Here is a 20,695-nt window from a genome sequence, read left to right on the forward strand (position 1 = left end):
AAATGCTTAACCAGCCAAATGCTTAACCAGCCAAATGCTTAACCAGCCAAATGCTTAACCAACCAAATGCTTCTAGTTTCTGGTCCTCACGCCTTATATACCTTTCTGCTTTCTACCACCACTCCCTGGGATTAAAGGCTCGTTTTCTGGGATTAAAGGCGTGAATCACCATGCTTGGCTGTATCCTTGAACAGATGAATTTCTGTCTCTGGAATGCTAGGATTAAAGGCGTGTGCTACCACTGCCTGTCCTCTATGTTTAATATTGTGGCTGTTCTGTCTCTGACCCCAGATAAGTTTATTAGGGTGCACAATATTTTGGGGAACACAATACCACCACAGCCAGGTAGACAGTTGACCTAGCCTCTGTCCCTGGCCGCTCAGGTTTGAGAGAGCTTCACCACTAAAGCAGGCATGGTGGCAGTGTTTGAACCCACGAGGTTGACAGCCTGGTGCTTCCTCGTCTCAATGGATGTGACTGTTGCTTCTATAGAGTGTCCCACCTCCCCACAGCACAAGCAGACCTGCTGTGTCATAACTCCAGCTCTCAAAGATGGCACCTAGCTGCTTGGTCCATGCTGGCTCCTGACCTGGGCTGGCACATGTTCTGGGTACCATGACCAAATGCCAGGTTTGCTCACAGGCTGCCCCAGGCAGCATTGCCTCTGATGTCAGAGATTATGAACGTGGCAGGCAGTGTGGCTGTGGGCTCACTGGCCTTTCACAGCCACATCTAGAATCAGCCAGGTGGGTGGAGGATGGAGTAGAATGCAGGCCATGGTCACCATCATCCCAAATAACTCACTGTGGGAATGAGTCTGCCTACCCTCACACCATGTCTCTGTGGTGGACAGGCCTTTATCCAAGGATCACAGAAAGACCCCTCCATTCTGATACTATTGCCTCCCCTACATCAGTAGATCAGTGGGTGCAGATGGAGGAATCGCCCTGGTAGGGTTTGTTGACCTCAGTCACAAGGGTGGAGCTGAGCTATTGCTGCAAAGCAGGTAGGGAGAATTCCTGTGTCATGTGACTCCCTGGGCACCTCTTGATATTCCAGTTCTAGGACATACCTTACTGAGGCACAGTGACAGCCAGGAGTGTGGCATGAGAATAGGTGTGTTGGTTTCTTGTGTTGTTGCTGTGACAAAGTATTTTGTTACTGGGGCTTGCTTTGGCTTACAGTTTGGGGAGTTGCCATGATCACAATGAGAAAGGCACAGGAGCAGGAGGCAGCTGACTGCATCCGCAGTCAGGCAGCACAGAGTGAATGGACAGCGGGGCTGGGTTGTAAAATCTGCAGGTCCACCCCAGCCACCTACCTCCTCCAGCAGACCCAGTTCCTGAAAGTTCCACAGCCTTCTCAGTGGTACCATTAGTGGTGGGTCAAGTGTTCAAATGCTGGAGACGCTTTACCTTTGAACCACAACACTAGGTGGTTCGGGAGCAGCGAGTGCTGGAGCCAACTTCGGCAGTAGGCTGCAGATCAGCACACACTCTCTGGCAGCAAGTGTCCAGGAGCCCAGGAAACCTGGTAACAGGAATATGAGCTCACCATATCCTTCAGACAAGGGACAGACAACAAGGATGTGCTTGGGGCGCCAGCCAAGGCTCTTCCTGGACCAATGGCTTCATCTCCTGGTTGTTGGTGTGTTGGGAGCCAATGGTTTATGGTTCCCACCTCTTGTCAACTGACAGCTACTGTTCTGCCTGGGAAGTTATGCACCCCAAGAGAGGTGCACAGCCAATACCTGACTAGCCACTACAGATAGACAGATAGACAAATGGACAGATGTTTGCTTCTGTTGTGCTTGAGACCATAAGGCTTCTCTCCCCTGTCTCACTGCTCCCACTCTGGTCTTCCTACAGGAGCAGTCTCTGGATAAATAACCCTGTGTCTTCATGTCTGAGAAAAGATATGCCAGCAGCCCCTTCCTGTTGGCAAGAATGACAGATTTCCACAAAAATGAACTGTCAGAATAAACAGTCATAATTAATAACAGGGACTCCCTAGTCAGAAAAACCAACATGGAATCTTCACTGTGGTGGCTCTGGGATCCTCATCGGACCCCTCAAAGCAGAGAGAACAGGCACCTCCAAGATGGAAGGGTCTAAATAACACCTGATGTCTAAAACACATAGAGCTGTATGTCTAGGGGTAGTGCTAATGATAGCGTTTAGAAGGGAGAGGACATGTCCCTCCGGTGGCAGCTTCTACCAATCCACCTAGCAGTAATGTTTCTGCAAAACCCGTCCCTGGGACCTAAAGCTTAGCCGTGTCACACTATTATTGCTCTCTAAGCTCAGTAGAAGGCAGGGGACAAGGAAAGCAGAAAGTGAAACCGGGTACCCAGTGTCTCCCATTCAGTGCTGGGTAAAAAAGTAATGGTGTGTGATAGGTATCCTCGGTTGTTAACTTGACTACATCTGATATTAACTAGAACTCAAAACATGCAGGGGCACACTAGTGAGGGATTTTTGCTTAATTTGATGTGGGAAGACCCACTTCTAATTGGGGCTATGCCTCCTTTTGGAAGCCTATCTAAGGACATGGAAGGAGGAAGCGTTGGCCCTTTGCAACCCCATCCCTTCACTGGCATTCTAGCCTAATTCTTTGGGATTCAGGTGCATACTGAAGACTGCTGAGACATCCAGCCTCTTGGACGGAATTGCTACTGGATCTTGGGTCTCTGTTCATGAGCAGCTATTGTTGGATTATCTGGACCATAACCTGTAAGTCATTCTTTAAAATCCCCCTTTTATATATAGAGATTCATTCTGTAAGTTCTGTTACTCTAGAGAACCCGACTAACACAGATTTAGTGGTGACTTCAGGGCAAGACCCCACCTAGCTAATCTTCCGACTTGTGAAAAGGGATAAAGAAAAGTTTCAGCAGTGAAAGAAACCATCAACCACAGAAAGCTGATGCAGACGTAATTAATCCACGGGGCCATGTTCCAGTCCCAGCAAGTGGCAAAACTTGGCAGCTTCAGCCATGTGGTTCTGGCTTTAGAGTCAAGGATACAAGAAAGGAGTTTTAGACTCTCTTTCCACAACTAAGGAAAACCACTTAGATCAGACAGATGTTAAGGGTGTCCCTGCATGGAGACCTAGAGAGGCCATTGCATGAAGCTGTGAAGTTGAAGCCTGGACTGCCTTGGAAATCCCAAGATGTTGGAGATGCCAGAGTCATGGAATACCTGCCAAGAAGAGCTGCAGACTAGGTGTGGATTCAGCCCAAGAAAGAGAAGTGTGTTGCAGTCAATAAAGCTGAAAGGAGTTGGAGATCTGAAAAGCCCTCTGACATCAGTCATGGAGATGCAGAGGAGTTTGTCCAGCTGGTTTTAGGTCTTGTTTTGGTGCCTTATTTCCTCACTAGGCTCCCTTTCCTCCCTTCTTGGAATGGTAATGTATATTCTGTGCCATTGTATGTTGGAAGCATGTGATGTACTTTTTTACTTTGATTTTACAGGGGATTACAGTTAAGAGAGTCTCAGAAGAGACTTTGAACTTTGAACTTTTGAACAGTGTTGAGACTGTGATAGACTATGGGGACTTTTGAAGTTGGACTAAATGCATTTAGCATTATGATCTGGCTACAAGTCTATGGGGGCCAGGGAGTGGAATGTGGTGGTTTGAATAAGAATGGTCCCTACAGGTTCATATATTTTAACGTTTAATCACCAGGAAGTAGCACTACTTGAAAAGGATTAGGAGGTGTGGCCTTATTAGAGCGGGTGTGACCTTGTTGGAGAAGGTATGTCACTGGAGGTGAGCTTTGAGGTTTCAAAATTTCAAGCCAGGCCCAGAGTCTCTCTCTTCCTGCTGCCTGTGGATCCAGATGTAGAACTCTCAACTCCTTCTCCAGCACCATGTCTGCTTGTATGCTACCATGCTTCCCACCATGACAATAATGGACTAAACCTCTGAAACTGCAAACAATCCCCAATTAAATGTTTTGTTTTATAAGAGTTGTGGTCATGGTGTCTCTTCACAGCCATAGAACGCTAACTAGGACAGAGTTCTGTGAGTGACTGGGAAATTCCTGATGCTCTGAAGATACATGGACAACAAGAAGGATATGCTCACTCTGACCCTGGTGCCCTGCTGGATTATGACTTCCATGAGATAAGACATGTTCCTTCCATATTGTCCCAGGCTTCCCTGGGTGCCAACTCTCTAGTCCTCACTATCACTTCCAACTTGGAAACATTGGTTTCCAGGGTCAGCTGCCTCACCTGTCTGCTCACAGGGTACCTCTCCTTCTGACAATTCCCTTGGTCTGGTTGTCCTGGACAATCAGTGTCACTGTTGTGCTTTGGGCCTAGCCTCTGAACATCCACCCTCTGCACCCTGGCAGATGTCATATCTGCTTGTCCTTACCCAGGGCCCCAACATCTCTCTTTGGGTGCAGAGCATTGTTCTGGGAAGGGCAGGCCCCATCAGGATCAGCAAAGGCCCTGGGACTGTGGAGGTTCCTCTAGCCCTGTCAGCAGATGGGCACCAACACTCACACCATGGAAACCTCTGGAGAGAATCAAGGTGGCTGAGGTAGTGTACAAGAGTCAGGGTCCCCTGTTTGCACCCAGCGCTCTTAGCACATGTCATGTTTTGATAGCAGTGTGGATGTTCATGTGACTTTTAAAGCGGGGAGTTCCTTTCACTAAGAGTACTTCAATCAAGATGGCCAGAGAACACTCCTATTTTGAGAAGAGCAAGCTTATAAAGGCCAGGTAAAATAAGAAGTGCATCTTTCAATGCAGGGCTGAGCTTGCAAAAGAGTAATGGAAATTTCCAGGGGCTCAAAATGAATAACATGGCCCAAAGTAGTAATTATGTGAGGTAACGCTGTGCTGCCTGGGGCTGGCTCCCAGATGTTGGTCTTAGTACATGGGGCTTAGAATGGGTTCCTAGGATAGGGTGGTCCTCCAGTCTTCAAGGGGCAGAAGTCGGACCTATGACTTCTACACAAAGCTCTTGTTCCTACAATGACCTCAGCAAAGTGTTGCTACTAGCAAATCTGCCCCCAGAGCAGGGTATGACCAGAAGGATTATCTGCCAGGCTCTCACTAAGATGATGCTACAGTCTGGGTGTAATGAGTTGTCCACATGTAAATTCTTAGTCCCCGCAGGGTCAGCATGGGGAAGTGCTGTCAACCTTTAGGAGGCAAGGTCCTGATCGGAGGTGCTTAGGTCATTGGGGCTGTGCCCTGGACTCAGTCTCTTGGTCTCTCTGTGTTCCTGTCTTAAGCTGTGACCACTTCCCATGTGTGCTTCTGTCTGCCAACTGAGGTCATCATCAGAGGCCCAAACCATAGGGTTACCTGATCTTGAAACTGAGCCTCTATGGACTGAGAGCTAAAGAAACTGTATCTCTTTATTACTTACTTGTCTCACATATTCCCCTGTAATAACACAAAGCTGAACAGAGATGGGAATTTTGAAAATGTCTCCTGGGGCTGGAGAGATAGCTCAACAGTTAAGAGCACTGTCCGTTCTTCCAAGCCAGGTTCAATTTCCAGCTCCCACATGGCCATTCACAACTGCCTTAATTCCAATTCTAGGGGAATCCAGTGCCCTCTACTGGCCTCCACAGGCACTGCAAACATGTGGTGTACAGACAAACTCTCATCGATACAAAATAATAATAATAATAATAATAATAATAATAATAATAACAATAATAATAATAATAATAATAATATAGTTTTAAATTTCCTCCTGAAGAGAACTTCCAGAATAGTGGACTAAAGACTCAAAATCCTATAACTCTAGAGAATCAAAGAGAATGCTGGAAAAACGATCAAAATTAATTGATCTCTTAATTCTGACTGACCTTGAGATTCTGCAGAAGCAGGAACTAGAGTCTAAGTCAGAGTTACAACCTGCTAGGAGACTAAAGTCCCACTCACTAAAACCCGGAAGACTTCTCACCTCAAGAAATCTCTTAGGGCTGGTGAGATGGCTCAACAATAAAAATGTGTGTCACAAAAGCCTGGTAACTTAGAACTGATTGCCAGAACCCACTGGAAGAAGCCAGATGTGGTAGAGCACACCTGTAATCCCAGCACGCCAACCTCCATCAGCAAGACAGGAGGTGAAGGTAGGAGACTCTTCCAGAAGCTCTCCAGTCAGCGAGCCTGGAGTGTGGAGGCATCCACTCAGTGCAGGAGAAACTCCAAGTGTCAGGCTGCCTCAACAAGGGGGAAGCTGAGAGCAGGCTCCTGGGAGTCAGCTTCTAACCTGCACACATGTGCCACGGTGTGCTTCTGCTTACCACCCCCACCCTTAATAAAATGTTTAAAAAAGAAAAGAAATTCATACCCAAACATTAACTGGCCCCTAACTAGGCAGAGTGACCAGATACTTCAGTAGCCACACAAGATTAAGAAAGCAGATCTCACAGAAACTCTACCAGGTAAACAAATAACAACAAAACCAAATAAGAAAAAAAAAACAACTCTGGAGTGTGGGAAGAAAATATGGTTTCTAAAGCTTCCACAATATATTGCTCAAAATTTCCATATTTCAACAAGAAGTTATGAAACTTTGGAGGAGACAGGACAATATAGCTAATGAATGAAGACATTTTTCTAATCACTCAATACCATCCATCCCTGAGAGAGTCAGATGCTAAATTTACTAGGCAAGACATTAACACCTATTATCAATATGTTTAAAGGACTAGAGGAAGGTGTAGCTGGAGAGCTTCTCTCTGGGTCCCGCCAAGTCCCTGCAGTCCCACATCCCATTTATAAAATAAACACATAGACACTTATATTATTTAAATTGTTTGGCCTAATGGCTCAAGCTTCTAGCTATCTAGTTCTTCTATCTTAAATTAACCCATTTCTATTCTTCTCATTCTGGAAGGAACGAGAAGGATGCCTTACCAAGTAAAGAATAAGAATAAATCAATAAATAATCAGATTCTATTGCTGAAAATATAATAAATGAAAAAATGTACTAGATGAAGTAAACAGCAGATTTGAACTAACAACAGAGCTGGTGAACTTGATGCTGGGCAAATTAAGATCAGAACTTCCAAAATCAATTTTAAAAATTGTTTACATGTTCTAGAAGCTTAACTTTGAGTAGAATAAACTTAAAGATATCAGATATCTACGTCTGAGCACTGAACAATTAATTGTCAGAAAGCAAAGAGATAAAAACAGAACTCACTCACAAAGTCAAAATTACCCTGCTGGCTAAAGCAGACTAACACAAAGGGTGAGGGGAGGGACTGTAGGCCAGAATTCCTCATGTGCATCGGTGAAAAATACTAACAACGCAAACCCAGCAATACAGAGGATTCTTATTCCTTGTTATCTAGTGGGGTATATCCCAAGAACATAAGGCCTGTTCAACAAACCCAATTAAGGAAACACCTGGGGCAGGCTAACTTCCTAAAGAAGAAAGGTTGATTAGCTCACAGACGGAGAGTGAGAAAACCCTCATGGTGGATGCCAGAGTGCACAGTGGGAAGAGTCACACCCTGAAGTGAGAAGCAGAATGGCCGGGTAAGGCCAGGCTCAGATCTTTGGAATAATCACCTAGCACCTCCCACTGGAATTGCTTGGCTACCTTTCACACCCACTCTGAGGATGGACCGTCCACCTTCCAGCAGGCTCCGCCCCTTAAGCTAAGGATCTTCCGCCAGGCTCTGCCCCTTAAGCGCACCACTTGCACAGTGGGCCATTAGGAGACCCTCGCACAGGCTTTAACCACAGTGGTATGATCTCCAGCTTCTGGAAACAAACTTGATCAGGGGAAAAGTCCATGGAGAAGTGGTGGATTCTAAGACTACAGCGATAGAAACTCGAACACCACAAACATCTTAGGAAGCCAGCAAGCAGGGAAGGTGCTAACAGAAGCTTATTTCTTAATGGAGTGGGGTGTCAAAAGAACACAGGACCTAATCAAGAAGCGCTCTCATTGGCCAACGCTGTTCATTTGAGAAATAAATGCAACAATGACAGAGCTGGGCTAAAACTCAGAGGAGGAAAATACCAACCAGTCCATGAATGATGAATAAACATGAGAGAAGCAAACCCCCGCCCCCCAGCAACATAACAATCAAGGCATGCAAATGACTGTCTATGGTAATTCAAAAATCTCCTTTTCTTTTGTTTTTTTGTTTGTTTGTTTGTTTGTTTTCGAGACAGGGTTTCTCTGTGTAGTTTTGGGACCTGTCCTGGATCTCACTCTGTAGACCAGGCTGGCCTTGAACTCACAGAGATCCACCTGGCTCTGCCTCCCTAGTGTTGGGACTAATGGTGTGGACCACCACCGCCTGGCATCAAAAATCTCCTTTAAAAACTGCAGTAATGGGGTTGGAGAGATGAGCTTGGTTCCCAGCACATCAGGCAACTAACAACAGCCTATAACTCCAGCTCCAAGGGACCTGATGCCCTCTTCCAGCCTCTTCCTGCACCTGCACTGGCAGACACATGCCAAAACATAGACACACAGTCAGTCTCTCTCTCTCTCTCTCTCTCTCTCTCTCTCTCTCTCTCTCAACAAAATAAGGTCTGGTGAGGTGGCTCAGCCATTAAGAGCATTTGCTGCTCTTCCAGAGGATTTGAATCTTACATCTAACTTGCTGTAAGTCCAGCTCCAGGGGGATCTAATGCTCTCTTCTGGCCTTTTCAAACACACACACACACACACACACACACACACACACATACACACACACACACACACACACATCTTATTAAAAAATAATTCTTGTAGGCAAATATCCTCCAGTGGAGTTAGTAGGCAAATTTAAAAAAAAAAAACCAGGAGATTTGAATACCTTCAAAATATTCTCCCTTTAATTACAAGTAGAAAAATAGTTAACTTCATAGAAAAAATCCAGCAGATATCACCTTAACCTAGAGTCAAGGTCAACACACCCAAAGGACATAGTGATATCTCACATCCAGGATATGATGTTTTCAGACATTCTTGACCTGAATCCATAAACAAAAAATTCTAAGAAAAAGAAATGAAGTCAAGTTTGTGGACATTCTTCAAAATACCTGACTTGTACTCTTCAAAGTATAGAGGCCATGGGCATGATGGGAAGTGGGGTGTCCTCTACCATCTCCTTAGCTGGTGGTGTTTGGGGGACTGCAGGAGGTGGAGCATGCCTGGAAGAAGTGTGCATGCTGTAGAAGGTGGTACCCGGCCCTCAGTCCACACCTCACTCTGGGCTACTTTCCCCACACATTCCAGCTGCTACAGCGTTCTGCCCAAGTGCATGCAGCCAAACTCTGAAACCATGAGCCAAGAGGAATTCTCTGTTAAGTTGTTCTCTAAGTCCTTGAGTCAGGAGGATGCAGTATAAGTAACACATCCACAAATCATGAGGGAAAACAGAAGGACCTCTCAGGTGGAAGCAGCCAGGAGGACATGGAAACTAAATGCTGGCACAGAAAAAGCATATTAGACGGAAACCACATGAAACGTAATGAGGTCCATAGTTTTGTTTAGAATAACTGACTAAAGAGAAGTGTAAATAACTGGGACTATGACCCTAAAGGCAATTCAAAACACCCTCCATAATAGAGTATTTTTAAAAGTCTCTAAGATACTAACTGAATATAAAGCCCTATTCTAAACAAACTTTTGGATAATAGAATGAAATGCCACTTACTGACTACTACTATTATTATTATTTGAGAGTTGTTTGAGACAGGGTTTCTCTGTGCAGCCCTGGCCATCCTGGAAGTCACTCTGTAAACCAGGCTGGCCTCTAACTCAGAGTTTCCCCTGCCTCTGCCTCCAAGTGCTGGCATTAAAGGTGTGTGCCACCACAGACTGTCTGGCCTTATTTTTTAATTTTTAAAGATCCATCTATTTTATTACATGTGTATGAATATCTTACCTCCATGTATGTATCTACTCCACATGCATGTCTGACATCTCGAAAAGTTATAAGAAGGTGTCAGATCCCATGGAACTGGAGTTATGGACATTTGTGAGCCATTGTGTGGGAGCTGGGAACCAAACCTGAATCCTCTGTGAAAGCAGAGTGTAAACCCCTGAGCTACCTCCCAGCCCTCTAAATTATTTAATGTGGCCAAAATTCTTTAATGTTTGGCATCAGAAATGTACATTACAAAGAGGAAAATGTACAGGTTACGTTTATTTATGGGAATGAAATTTTTAAATAGTAAGTAAAATAGTTAAAAATTAAACAGGCCAACATCTTCAAAAGGCAGAACTTTACTTGACAGAGGAATGCAAGGATAGCTCAACATCAGAAAGTATAAAGTCAGGTACCATGGATATTAATTAGATTTTCTTCTGAAGATATTTGTTCTTATTCTCTCTGACTGGCATTTTGGGCAGAGACCCTCCTCAACTGTCATAGTAGCCCGCTTGAAGTCACCTGAGGAGCTGGGAATCTTCTTTGTCCTGCCCTTCTCTGAGATTTCATTCTCAGCTGTCTGCTCTAAAATAATGCACAACTGCAACCCTACATCAATAATACAGAAGGTGTGAGAAAAATTGGAACTCATGCAGTTAAGAAGTTGGACAATGTTCACCCTACTAGTCAAACTAGTGGCTGCTGGAGAGCCTGGGTGTAGCCTAAGGTCACAGCCAGGCCTCTTGTTGTTTTGAGAGACTGAATATAATTGCAGCTTTGTTTCTCAGCTCCAGCCTCCCAAGAATGTGGCTCCTTTTTCTGGATCCCAGAATGGTGCCCCACAGAATAGCAGAAAATAGGTACACCCCAAAATACCCACAACAATACTGAGAGGAATGAGAGGGCTTTGCAGGTGCCATTAGGATGCCAAGTCAGCTGATGGGGAGGGTGTTCGTGGGCTGTTCTGGGACAGCTGTGCCTAATTAGATGAGCCCCTAAAGATGGGCAGCGGTCTTTCAGTGGAAGATGTTTGCATCTGAGAAATTAAACAAGAGGGATGGCCCTTCCAGTGGCTTTGAAGACATGGAGGCTACCCAGCAAGGACTTTAAAACACCAAGAGATCTTGGAACAGAAGCTGGTTAATAGCCATAAATGAAGACACTCTTGGCCCAGAAACTGGCATCTGCCAATAGCCACATAAACTTGAAAGAAGATCCTGAAATTCAGCAAGGAACACCACCCACCTCACATCGACACTGCCCCCTGAGGTCCTGAGCCAAAACCAGAGTTGATTGCTGACCTGTAAACCAACAAGACAACATACAGGTGGGTGGTATCCAAGCTGTAGGGATCTGGGCATGGAAATACAATACATACCCTCTCTGTATTGAGAGCAGCAGGCTCCACCTAAGTTGATCCTGTCCATGAAGACTCGGGGGACAGAATCAAGTCTAGAAACATGGATACTTATTTTCATGGATTCTGCTTAAGGTGGCAATGCAAAAAGGTAGGGAGAAGACTGGGCCCATTGGAGAGACACGGGAGAGGGGAGACAACGGAAAGCACCCTGACCTCATAGGTGAAAAGTACAGGATGGATCATAGCTCTAGGTGTGAAAGAAATGTGACACAGATGGTGTGGGTAGGGTCACAGAATGCTTGTGACCTTGGACAGCCTAAGATAGTAGACTGATAGATGGAACCACAAAAGTCAAAAACATCCACTGATGACACATTGATAAAAGAAGCTGGAGCATGTGCAGAAGCCTGAAGCAATGAAGCCAGCACAAGGTTCATGTCTGGACTTCACAGAGACCGTGAGCAAGAAGGAAGCAGCCAACCCCATGGAAAGTCAACAAAAGTCTTGTTGGTGGGTCTTTCTGTGGAGATGATCAGATGGGGAGCAGGCAAGAGAAAGTTCTCACCCTCACTGTCAGAGGGAGAATGACGGTAAAGACCGCCTTGGGCTAGTACCACATGCACATAGAGGCCAGAGAGATTGGAGAGCCCCTGAAAGAGGGCATTTCTCAGAGAAAACACTCTGAGAAAATACCCAGTATCACAAACACATTCAAACCACAGGCCCCAGACCCAGGCATTGCATGCTGGTTTGTGTTGAGCATAAATTATCCCCAATTTGTGACCCTAAGACTTAATCAATGCATTCTAAAAAATACACCAAGTATCCACCAGCTCTAGAAATAAGCCCTACATTTCAACAAGGAATACCATAGAGTCTGGTCTAAGGGTTTATTTCCTGACTTCTTAGCCCCTGTGGCCTCCCCTGGGTCTATGATACCTACTCAAGCTGCCAGCCTATCCCAGAAGCCATCCAGTAACTCAAAAAAGCACATTCACTCTGTACAATGAGGTACCAGTAGGCAAGAGTACACAAAAAGGTGGTACTTAGCTGAAGCAAAGTCTCTAGTTATTGGGTAGGGGATGGATGGATGGATGGATGGATGGATGGATGGATGGAATAGGTGGTTGAATAGATGATTGATTGATAGATAATAGATTGATGTATAGATGAATAAGTGGATGGATGGATAAAAGAGTGGATGGACAGGCATATGATGAGTGGATGGAGGATAAAGGATGGGCTCTTCTTGAAGGTAAGATTCCTCAATGGAAATTTTGATTAGACAATGGAATCCCACTAACAGCCCTCTTGGGTCTCAGGAATTCTAGCAAATGAGCATCCTCACTGGCAGGAAGATGTACTCATTTTACCCTTTCTAACACAAACAATGTTCTCAGTGTGCCTGAGATAAGCCAGGACCAGCAGCAGTAACTTCCATTGGCCGAAGGAGTTTGGATTGAGCAAGATTGCTTTTGGGTCACTGGCTTGAGTTCTTAAACATAAAGATTTATTTTATTTTTATTTATATATATATGTGTGTGTGTGTGTGTGTGTGTGTGTGTGTGTGTGTGTGTGTGTGTGTGTTTTGTATGGGGAAGTGCACATGTGTGTGGTTGCCTATGGAAACCAGAAGAAGGGATTGGATCCTCTGGAGCTGGGTTACAGGCAGTTGAAGGCCACCCAGTGAGGGTCTTGGGAACCAAACTGCAGTCCTCTACAAAAGTGGCCAGAACTCTTAACTACTGGACCATCTTTCTAGCACCCCCAGTTCATTTTCTCTGGAAGAGAAATAGAAAGCAAAGAAAATAATATTGTGCTCAACAAGTATTGGGTCTAAAATACAGTCAGCAGCTGGCTTCGAAGAGTTTCCTGGAAATATATTAAAAGGGGAGGGTATGCTGTCAAATAGCATAGAGCAAAAGGTGGGAGTGTGTTGTCAGAGTGGTGGCTTCGACGGTGAAGAACTCAGCCAGTGACCAGGGGACAGGAGGCTTCCTTGCAAGGAAAGGCTGCATCCAAGAAGATGGACAGCCCCTAAGCATGCTGGGAAGATCCAGCGCAGGAGAAGGCTCTGCCAAGGATCTGTTTGGGCAAAAGTCACAGAGCCGTGATCTAAGGAAGGAAGGGAAGAGACCACCAGTTTCCATAGGGAAACAGCTCACCACATGGCATTTTTTTATTGCCACCCAAACAACAAGACCAGCCACAAGGTTCCACAGACCTTGCACCCACGGAGGTTTCCACGGAGACCCACCACTGGCCTGTTGCACAAAGCATTAGTGGGTTTTGTGCATGCCAATAAAAAAGTAAAAGCCACTGTTAAAATCGAAGCCCTGGCACATGCCTGGTTCAGATCACAGGGGAGCTGGGCTTTTGCGCTGGAATTTGCAGCATCTGTCCCAATTAAGTCTTGTTTTTTAGCTTAAAGATATTAGTCCGATCACTAGTGTTCTGTTTGGGACATGAATGGTGCATTGTTCTGCCCCGAGCAGCCCTGCAGACGCTCAGACACCATTAAACGGCTTTGCGGCCCAATTAGAAGTGGAGGTGGGCTGGCTGTGGGGCAGGGGCTGACCACCAGGGCACAACACTGGATGGACATGGAGTGGGGGAGGGGTGACTAACACAGTCCATGTGTGGAGAGGGTAGGCTTCGGCATGCAGGTCCCTGGCTCCATGAAGAGGTTCATCCATCTTGAAGTGACCACTGCTCAAATGTGCTGGCCAAGTGGGGAGGGGCAGCAGTCTGTGAGGCTGGACAAATAGTTCCAGGCCAACTGTAGGACCCAGAGTGCTAGTGTAGAAGGAAGGGCCCCGAAGGCTCATGCCCTCATTCGCTGGTCTAGTCACCAGGTTCCCCCACCCTGCAGCAGCACACAGACACACTCATACTCAGAAATGCAAGCATGTATGTACATAGGCACATATGCAAGCACTCACATGTGTATGCACTCATGTTCTCACACTCACAATCATGCACTCACACATACAATTTACACTACGCATGTCATACCATATGCACATCTGTGTCCTCGGTAAGAAGCACATTCCTTTACAGCCTAACTGTTTTTTACTTTAATGTCAAGTATAGAAGCAGTTCCTGGTGTTTTCAAGGTTCCTGACCATCAGGGTCCACAAATAGCTTCCTTTGCTCATTGGACCAAAGAATTCCATTCACAGAACCAGCAAGGACCCATTTCCGAAAAGCAGGGCCTGTGTGCCTGGGCAGAGAGTATGTCTTCCTTGACCCTATTATCCCATCCTGGGTGTTTTGCTCATGGACAGAACTGAGATTTTCCTAAGTCCACATAGGAAATGAAATCCCTGTCCAGGAACTGGTGACCACATGCTCAGTCCATTACTGTTCTCTGAGCAGCCCACTTAGGGCATGTGTGCCTTCCCACATTCCAGTTAAATTTCAACAGAACTTCAGAACATCCCACTGCCCCTGAAGTAGGCCTAACAGCATTTTGTTAAGATCTAGCCATGCTCATCTTCATCCTCTCGACTTAGACAGGTCACCCTGGGAATAGGGGGGTGCAGCACTTAGCTGGCCCAACCTCTCCAGTAGTGGAGAGTGGGTGGGCAGATCTCTCCTGGAGAAGCCCTTGCTGAGATGACCCAGCCTGTGCTGGACAAACTTTCATATCCTGGAAAGTGATCACCACATGTAGCCTCATTTCACAGCTAAGCGAAGAGAAGCCCATCTCCATCCAGGACCACATAGCAAGGCAGGACCAGTTGAGAGTCCACCTGCCAAGGCAGGATTAGGCAAAGTCTACTTGTCCTCGGCATTGGCCCCATCTCTGGACTTCAGGCTGCCCTGGAGATATCACATTGCTCATTATAAAAGTTGTACCACCTGACACTGAATCAGGGAACACTGTGTCACCTAAAGTCACTATACTGACACCTCACACCGCGGCACAGTGGAAGTGACTGGCATGTGAGACACTCTTCACCCATTCCCACAGACTATGCTCCAGAGAGGGTAGCCTCAGCTGGCCTGTTAACCAATGGCTTTCACAGCTGCCTTGCTGCCAGGTGGGCATTTCCTACAGAACTTTCAGTACAAAAGTTCTCATACTGCCATAGAAATGTCATTAAGGAACAGAACAGCTTACAGAAGGCACAAATGCATACCAATGCACATGATATCCAAAAAAGAGAAGATGAATAGATCGCTGATATTAGGTTAAACCATATGAAAATACCACTTTTCTTATTTAAAGAGATAACAACTGCCTATGATTTAACAAGAGTAGGATGGATGAGTGGGTAAATAGATGGTAGATATACGGATAGATGGATGATAGATATGTGGGTAAGTGGCTGAATGGAAGGAGAGGAAGAAAGGAAATGAAAAGTGGATGATGGATCAATTGATTGATCATCCAATTGATTGATAATTTGATGAGTTGTAGAGACTATAAGTAGAGACATGTGGTAGAAAAATACCAGAAGAGCCGGGCGGTGGTGGCACACGCCTTTAATCCCAGCATTCGGGAGGCAGAGCCAGCTGGATCTCTGTGAGTTCAAGGCCAGCCTGGTCTACAGAGTGAGATCCAGGACAGGCACCAAAACTACACAGAGAAACCCTGTCTCGAAAAACCAAAAAAAAAAAAAAATTATAGGAAGAATAGGGGAACCCGTGGCTGATATGTAGAACTGAATGGTATTGTAAAATAAAATAAAAAAAGAAAAAAGAAAGAAAGAAAAATACCAGAAGAAAATAGAAGGTAAGGTTTTTAATGTTTTCTAGTTCCTCCTATTGTCTGTCTTTTCTAAGTCTCTATAGTATGCAGGCAGATAGATAGATAGATAGATAGATAGATAGATAGATAGATAGATAGATAGATAGATAGATAGATAGATGATAGATAGATAGATAGATAGATAGATAGATAGATAGATAGATAGACAGATAGAGATGGATAGGTGGGTAGGTGAGTGAATGGATAGATGATGATGATGAAGATGATGAAGATATATAGATAGACAGACAGACAGATAGATGATAAATGGGTGGGTAGATAGATTGCTTCTATAGTAAGCACACATAAATACCTATATATATTTAGACATATATATCTTCAATCCAAACTCTGGAGTGAAAGCATTGGCCTCTCATTCCTGAAGCTAGGAAGAGGAATTCCAACACCCAGTGCCAGGAAGCTGGTCTGTCCCAGCCTTCAGGTTTGAAACAGAGGGGCCTCTTTCTTCCCTTGCTCAGGCAGCCGCTGCCATGACATCATCCCCATGGTGTGAAACTCGAGAAGCACTGTGGGAAGTGTTGGAACTGATTGATCTGTGTGCTGGTGTCCAGGAGGCTGAGGGGCCAGCCTGACAAAGCAGCTGGCTATGTCTCTCACCAGTGATGGGTCCAGGAGCTGCATCTTTATTCCACAGTCCAGAAGCTGGAAGAAGGGTGAGTGCGTGTCACATTTCCAGTGAGCACACCAGGGGTTGGGGTCAGCCCTAGAGGAAACATATTTGTGCACAGTCCTCTCCCAAGGTCTCCACCCCCTTCCTTCCCACCCTATCTGCCTGCCCTCTGCCTGGCTCCTTGGGTGGGCTGCAGTTGTTGCTTTTTCTCCACAGAGAAGGCAGAAGGTAGAGAGGACTGGGGGAGGCTGTCTGGGTACCCCTGGATGCTGACATGGATGCAGTCCAGGCTACTGGACCAACACGCCTAGAGAGGGAGCTTAGCTGCTGCTTTGCTTGTTTCTTGTTTCACTGTTGGGGTCAAATCACAAGTAGATTCTTATGAAGGCAGAGGTCTTACAGACTCAAGGAACATCTTCCCACTCAGCCCTCTTGTAAGGCATGGATACTTAACTCCTGGGAGCCTTAGAGTTACAGGCTATAAAATAGGAAACTATCCACCCAAAAGGTGATCATAGAAAGCACATGGATGATCAACTGGATGCCTAGACACAGGAAGTGACCAGCTCGTGGTCCTGCCTGGCACCAGGGACATGACTTCAAACCCTAGTTTCTGGTGTGACTGGGGAGTCACGTGAATACCACCTCTGTCCCTCTCCACCATAATTCCCTGTAATATCCTTCCCTCCTTCACCAGATGAGGTGTGGCTTTCTTTTCATCCCTAGTGGACACTCTGTGACTGGCCATGGGCATTCTCCATTTAATTTTGTATTACCCATGTTCTCAATGCACTAGTCCATGGGTCCTTGGATGTCTTGCTATAGAAATGCAAAGCTCGGACCTCTCACAGAGTACCCACAATCCTTATGGCCATGTGGGGTCTCTCACAGACCACCTACAATCCTCATGACTATGTGGTGATACCTGGATCCAGAAATGTCCCTTGTTCCCAAAAGTTCTTGACTTGATCCATTCCAGGTCACAAGATAACCAGATGGCTGCACCCAGAACTAGTGTCAGAGCTGAGATGCCTCACAATTCAGCTCACCAGGGAAGGCCCAGGGCCTATTGTAGAGCCCCAGCTAATACCATGGGGGAGGCTTGTCACTCTGAGGAAGCTGTTAGCATGGACCAGCTCTATCTCCTGGCTCTTCAAATGACCCTGTGACCCTGAAACAGTTATGGCTCCCAGTTTTTCACCAGCCCTGAGGAGCTGGGCTCAGAGAAATGAAGAAAGATAGATAACATCACACAGCTGCTGAGAAGCAGTGCTAGGATTTGTGCAGGCATTTCTGCAGACTTGGTGCTCAGAATATGGCCTCCCTGGGGTCAGGTGCAGGCCAGTGCACTGTCCCAGTCAACCCAAGGAGCTTGCCTGCTGCCCTGCATTAGCTAATGCAACACGCAAAGGGATGCTAAGAAAAAAATCAATTTACAGTGGAATGGCCGTCTATTTCAGAGTAAAAACAATCACCTTTGTGTTCCAGAGAAACGGGAGAAAGCACTTATTTAAATTGCTGTCTTAGAACTACACAGAAGCTATTTTCAGAAAACCCTTGAATGCTTTTTCCTTCCCTTCCCACAGAAACCCACTGCCACTCCACCCTGTGTGCCTGCTCAGTCCGCACAGCCAGCCTGCAGAGCCCCGCGACCCCCAAAATGCAGCGGTGGGCCTCCCCTGAGCAGGGCCGGCTTTCCATGGCCCAGGCAGGTAGGACCCAGCGCTTTTCTGAAGTCGTTAAAGTAGGGAATTTGGAGGGCTTGTGGAAAGCATTGCCTTTGCAGCGTGGCCAGGAGGGGAGCGACAGGTCAGGCCCCCTCACTGAGGCCATTAAAAAGTAACACAGCCCCCAAATCACATTAAATATGTTAAGCAAACACACGGCAGGCGGCGGGGATATTAGGTCATTTCTCATAAATATTAATACCGGGGAGTTTTCCAACGGGCGAAAGTACAGAAACAAAGATGCCTCTTCAGGTGCAGCCTGCGCGCTGGTAGTCCTGGACCAGGCCCAGCAGGGGAGGGGTCAAGCCAATTCAGCATCCAAAAAGACTTCTCAGCACACTGGCAGATGTGGACCCCCAAGTGATATGTTAGCACACAGAGGCAGAATGAGGGCCAGGCACCCAGTGGTGCCAAGCCAATCCTCTCCAGGCCTTGGACCTGCACCTCACTAGAGCTTCAGAACTCTCTCTCAGACACCAGCATCCATGCCCAGTATCTACACTTGATACCTCTGCCCAAGGCTAAAAGTCTATGAAGGAAATCACCCTGTTGGCCAGCTTGGCCTCACTGCTCCTTCTGAAATAGCCAGAACTCCTGTGTGTCTAGAACAGGGCTGGCCTTCCAGGGGCACCCAGTGAAAAAGCTCAAAAGCACAAGGAACTCTGCCACTCTCTCCTCAGGGTTCTCTCACTGCTGCCTACCTGGCAGATAGCATGGTGCCTATCTAGACCCCAGAGGTATAAGAACAGGTGGGCCGTCAGCCTACAGGTGTAGGCAAGGGGGTGGAGTTGGTCTGTTGACTACCAAGTTGCCTTACCTGGGACACAACTCAGGCAGGCTGTGCCGATAGCTGGCAGCTCGTCTTTCTACCTATTGGGCCTGAAGTAAGCTGGGAAGGGCCAGAAGAGGCCATCTTCAGGGACCACAGTAGGTTCCAGAAGTGCTCAGCCATCAGGACTGCTAACTATGAACTTAGGTCAAGCTCAACCTGACCAGATACAGGGAGGAAAAGATTTGGGGAAGAAAGCGTCACTGTGGCCATTCACATCTGTATGGCATCTACCGCCCACTGGCTGCAGGGACTTCGCCCAAGGGCTTTACTGTCCCCACCATGCCATGAATGCAAAAGCTCCTAGCTTCTTTCTCCTCCCTGGGATTCTACACTTGGTGTACAAGTCCTTGCTCTTCATGGGTGGGCCTGGGTCCTTGGAGCCCATATCCCCTGCCCACATCTAGCATCCTGGGCTTGGTGCAGCTTGCTGGGGTGGCAGAGTGGCTGTAGGCACAGGCTCTGGAGTCAGAACGTGCCCTGAGTCTGCCCGAGGCACTTGCCAGGCGGTGGACAAGGCAACACTCATCTTGATTCATGAGACTTGATAATTCAGCAGAGGTAGAAAGTTATGACTCAGCTCTAAGCCAGCAGTGAGGAAGCTGGGGGATGGCTCAGTGGGTAAAGCCCTGGCCTTACAAGGACCATTGACTTGAGTTCAGTCTCTAGCAACAACATTAAAAAGTCAGGTGTGGTGGTATGCATTAAAGAAGCAGAGAAAAGAGGGTCTCTCTGGCTTGTTAGCCAGATCGCATATCATAATCAGCACTTACAAGACCCCAGAAAAAAGGCCTTATCTGAAGAAAAAAAAAAAAAAAGATGAATGACATCCAAGGTTAACCTCTGGCCTCTACACACAGGTGCACATGTATCCATACATACATACCTTCATGTGCATGTGCGTGCACGCGCGCACGCACGCGCGCGCGCGTGCACGCGCACACACACACACACACACACACACACACACACACACACAAGTGATAAAGGGCCTTCCACATTTTAGGTGAGACCTTGTGCTGGATAGTTTTGTGTCAACTTGACACAAGCTACAGTCATCTGAAAGGGGGGAGCCTGGCTTGAGAAAATGTCTCCAGAAGATTCGGCCGTAGGACATTTTCTTCATTAGTGATTGACAAGGGAGGACCCAGCCCATTAGGTTGGGTCATCCTGGGCAGGTAGTACTGGGTTCTATAAGAAAGCAGGCTGCTCAAGCCATGGAGAGCAGGTCAGTACCCCTTCACGGCCTTTGCATCAGCTCCTGCCTCCAGGTTCCTGCCCTGTTTGAGTCCCTGTCCTAACTTTCTTCAGTGATAAACAGATATGGAAGTGTAAGCCAAATAAACTCTGGCCTCTTCAAGTTGCTTTGGTCATGGTGTTTCAACATAGCAATAGAAACCCTAGCGAAGACAGCCCTCTACCACTGAGGTACATCTTCAGCCCATGAATGGTAGCTGAGGACACTATAAGAGGCCAGTATGCTGGGCAGTAACTACAGCATAATTGGCAGCCCTAACTTAGAAATTAAGCTTT

This window comes from Peromyscus maniculatus, chromosome 2 (genome assembly GCF_049852395.1).
Source record: "Peromyscus maniculatus bairdii isolate BWxNUB_F1_BW_parent chromosome 2, HU_Pman_BW_mat_3.1, whole genome shotgun sequence".
Taxonomy (NCBI): domain Eukaryota; kingdom Metazoa; phylum Chordata; class Mammalia; order Rodentia; family Cricetidae; genus Peromyscus; species Peromyscus maniculatus.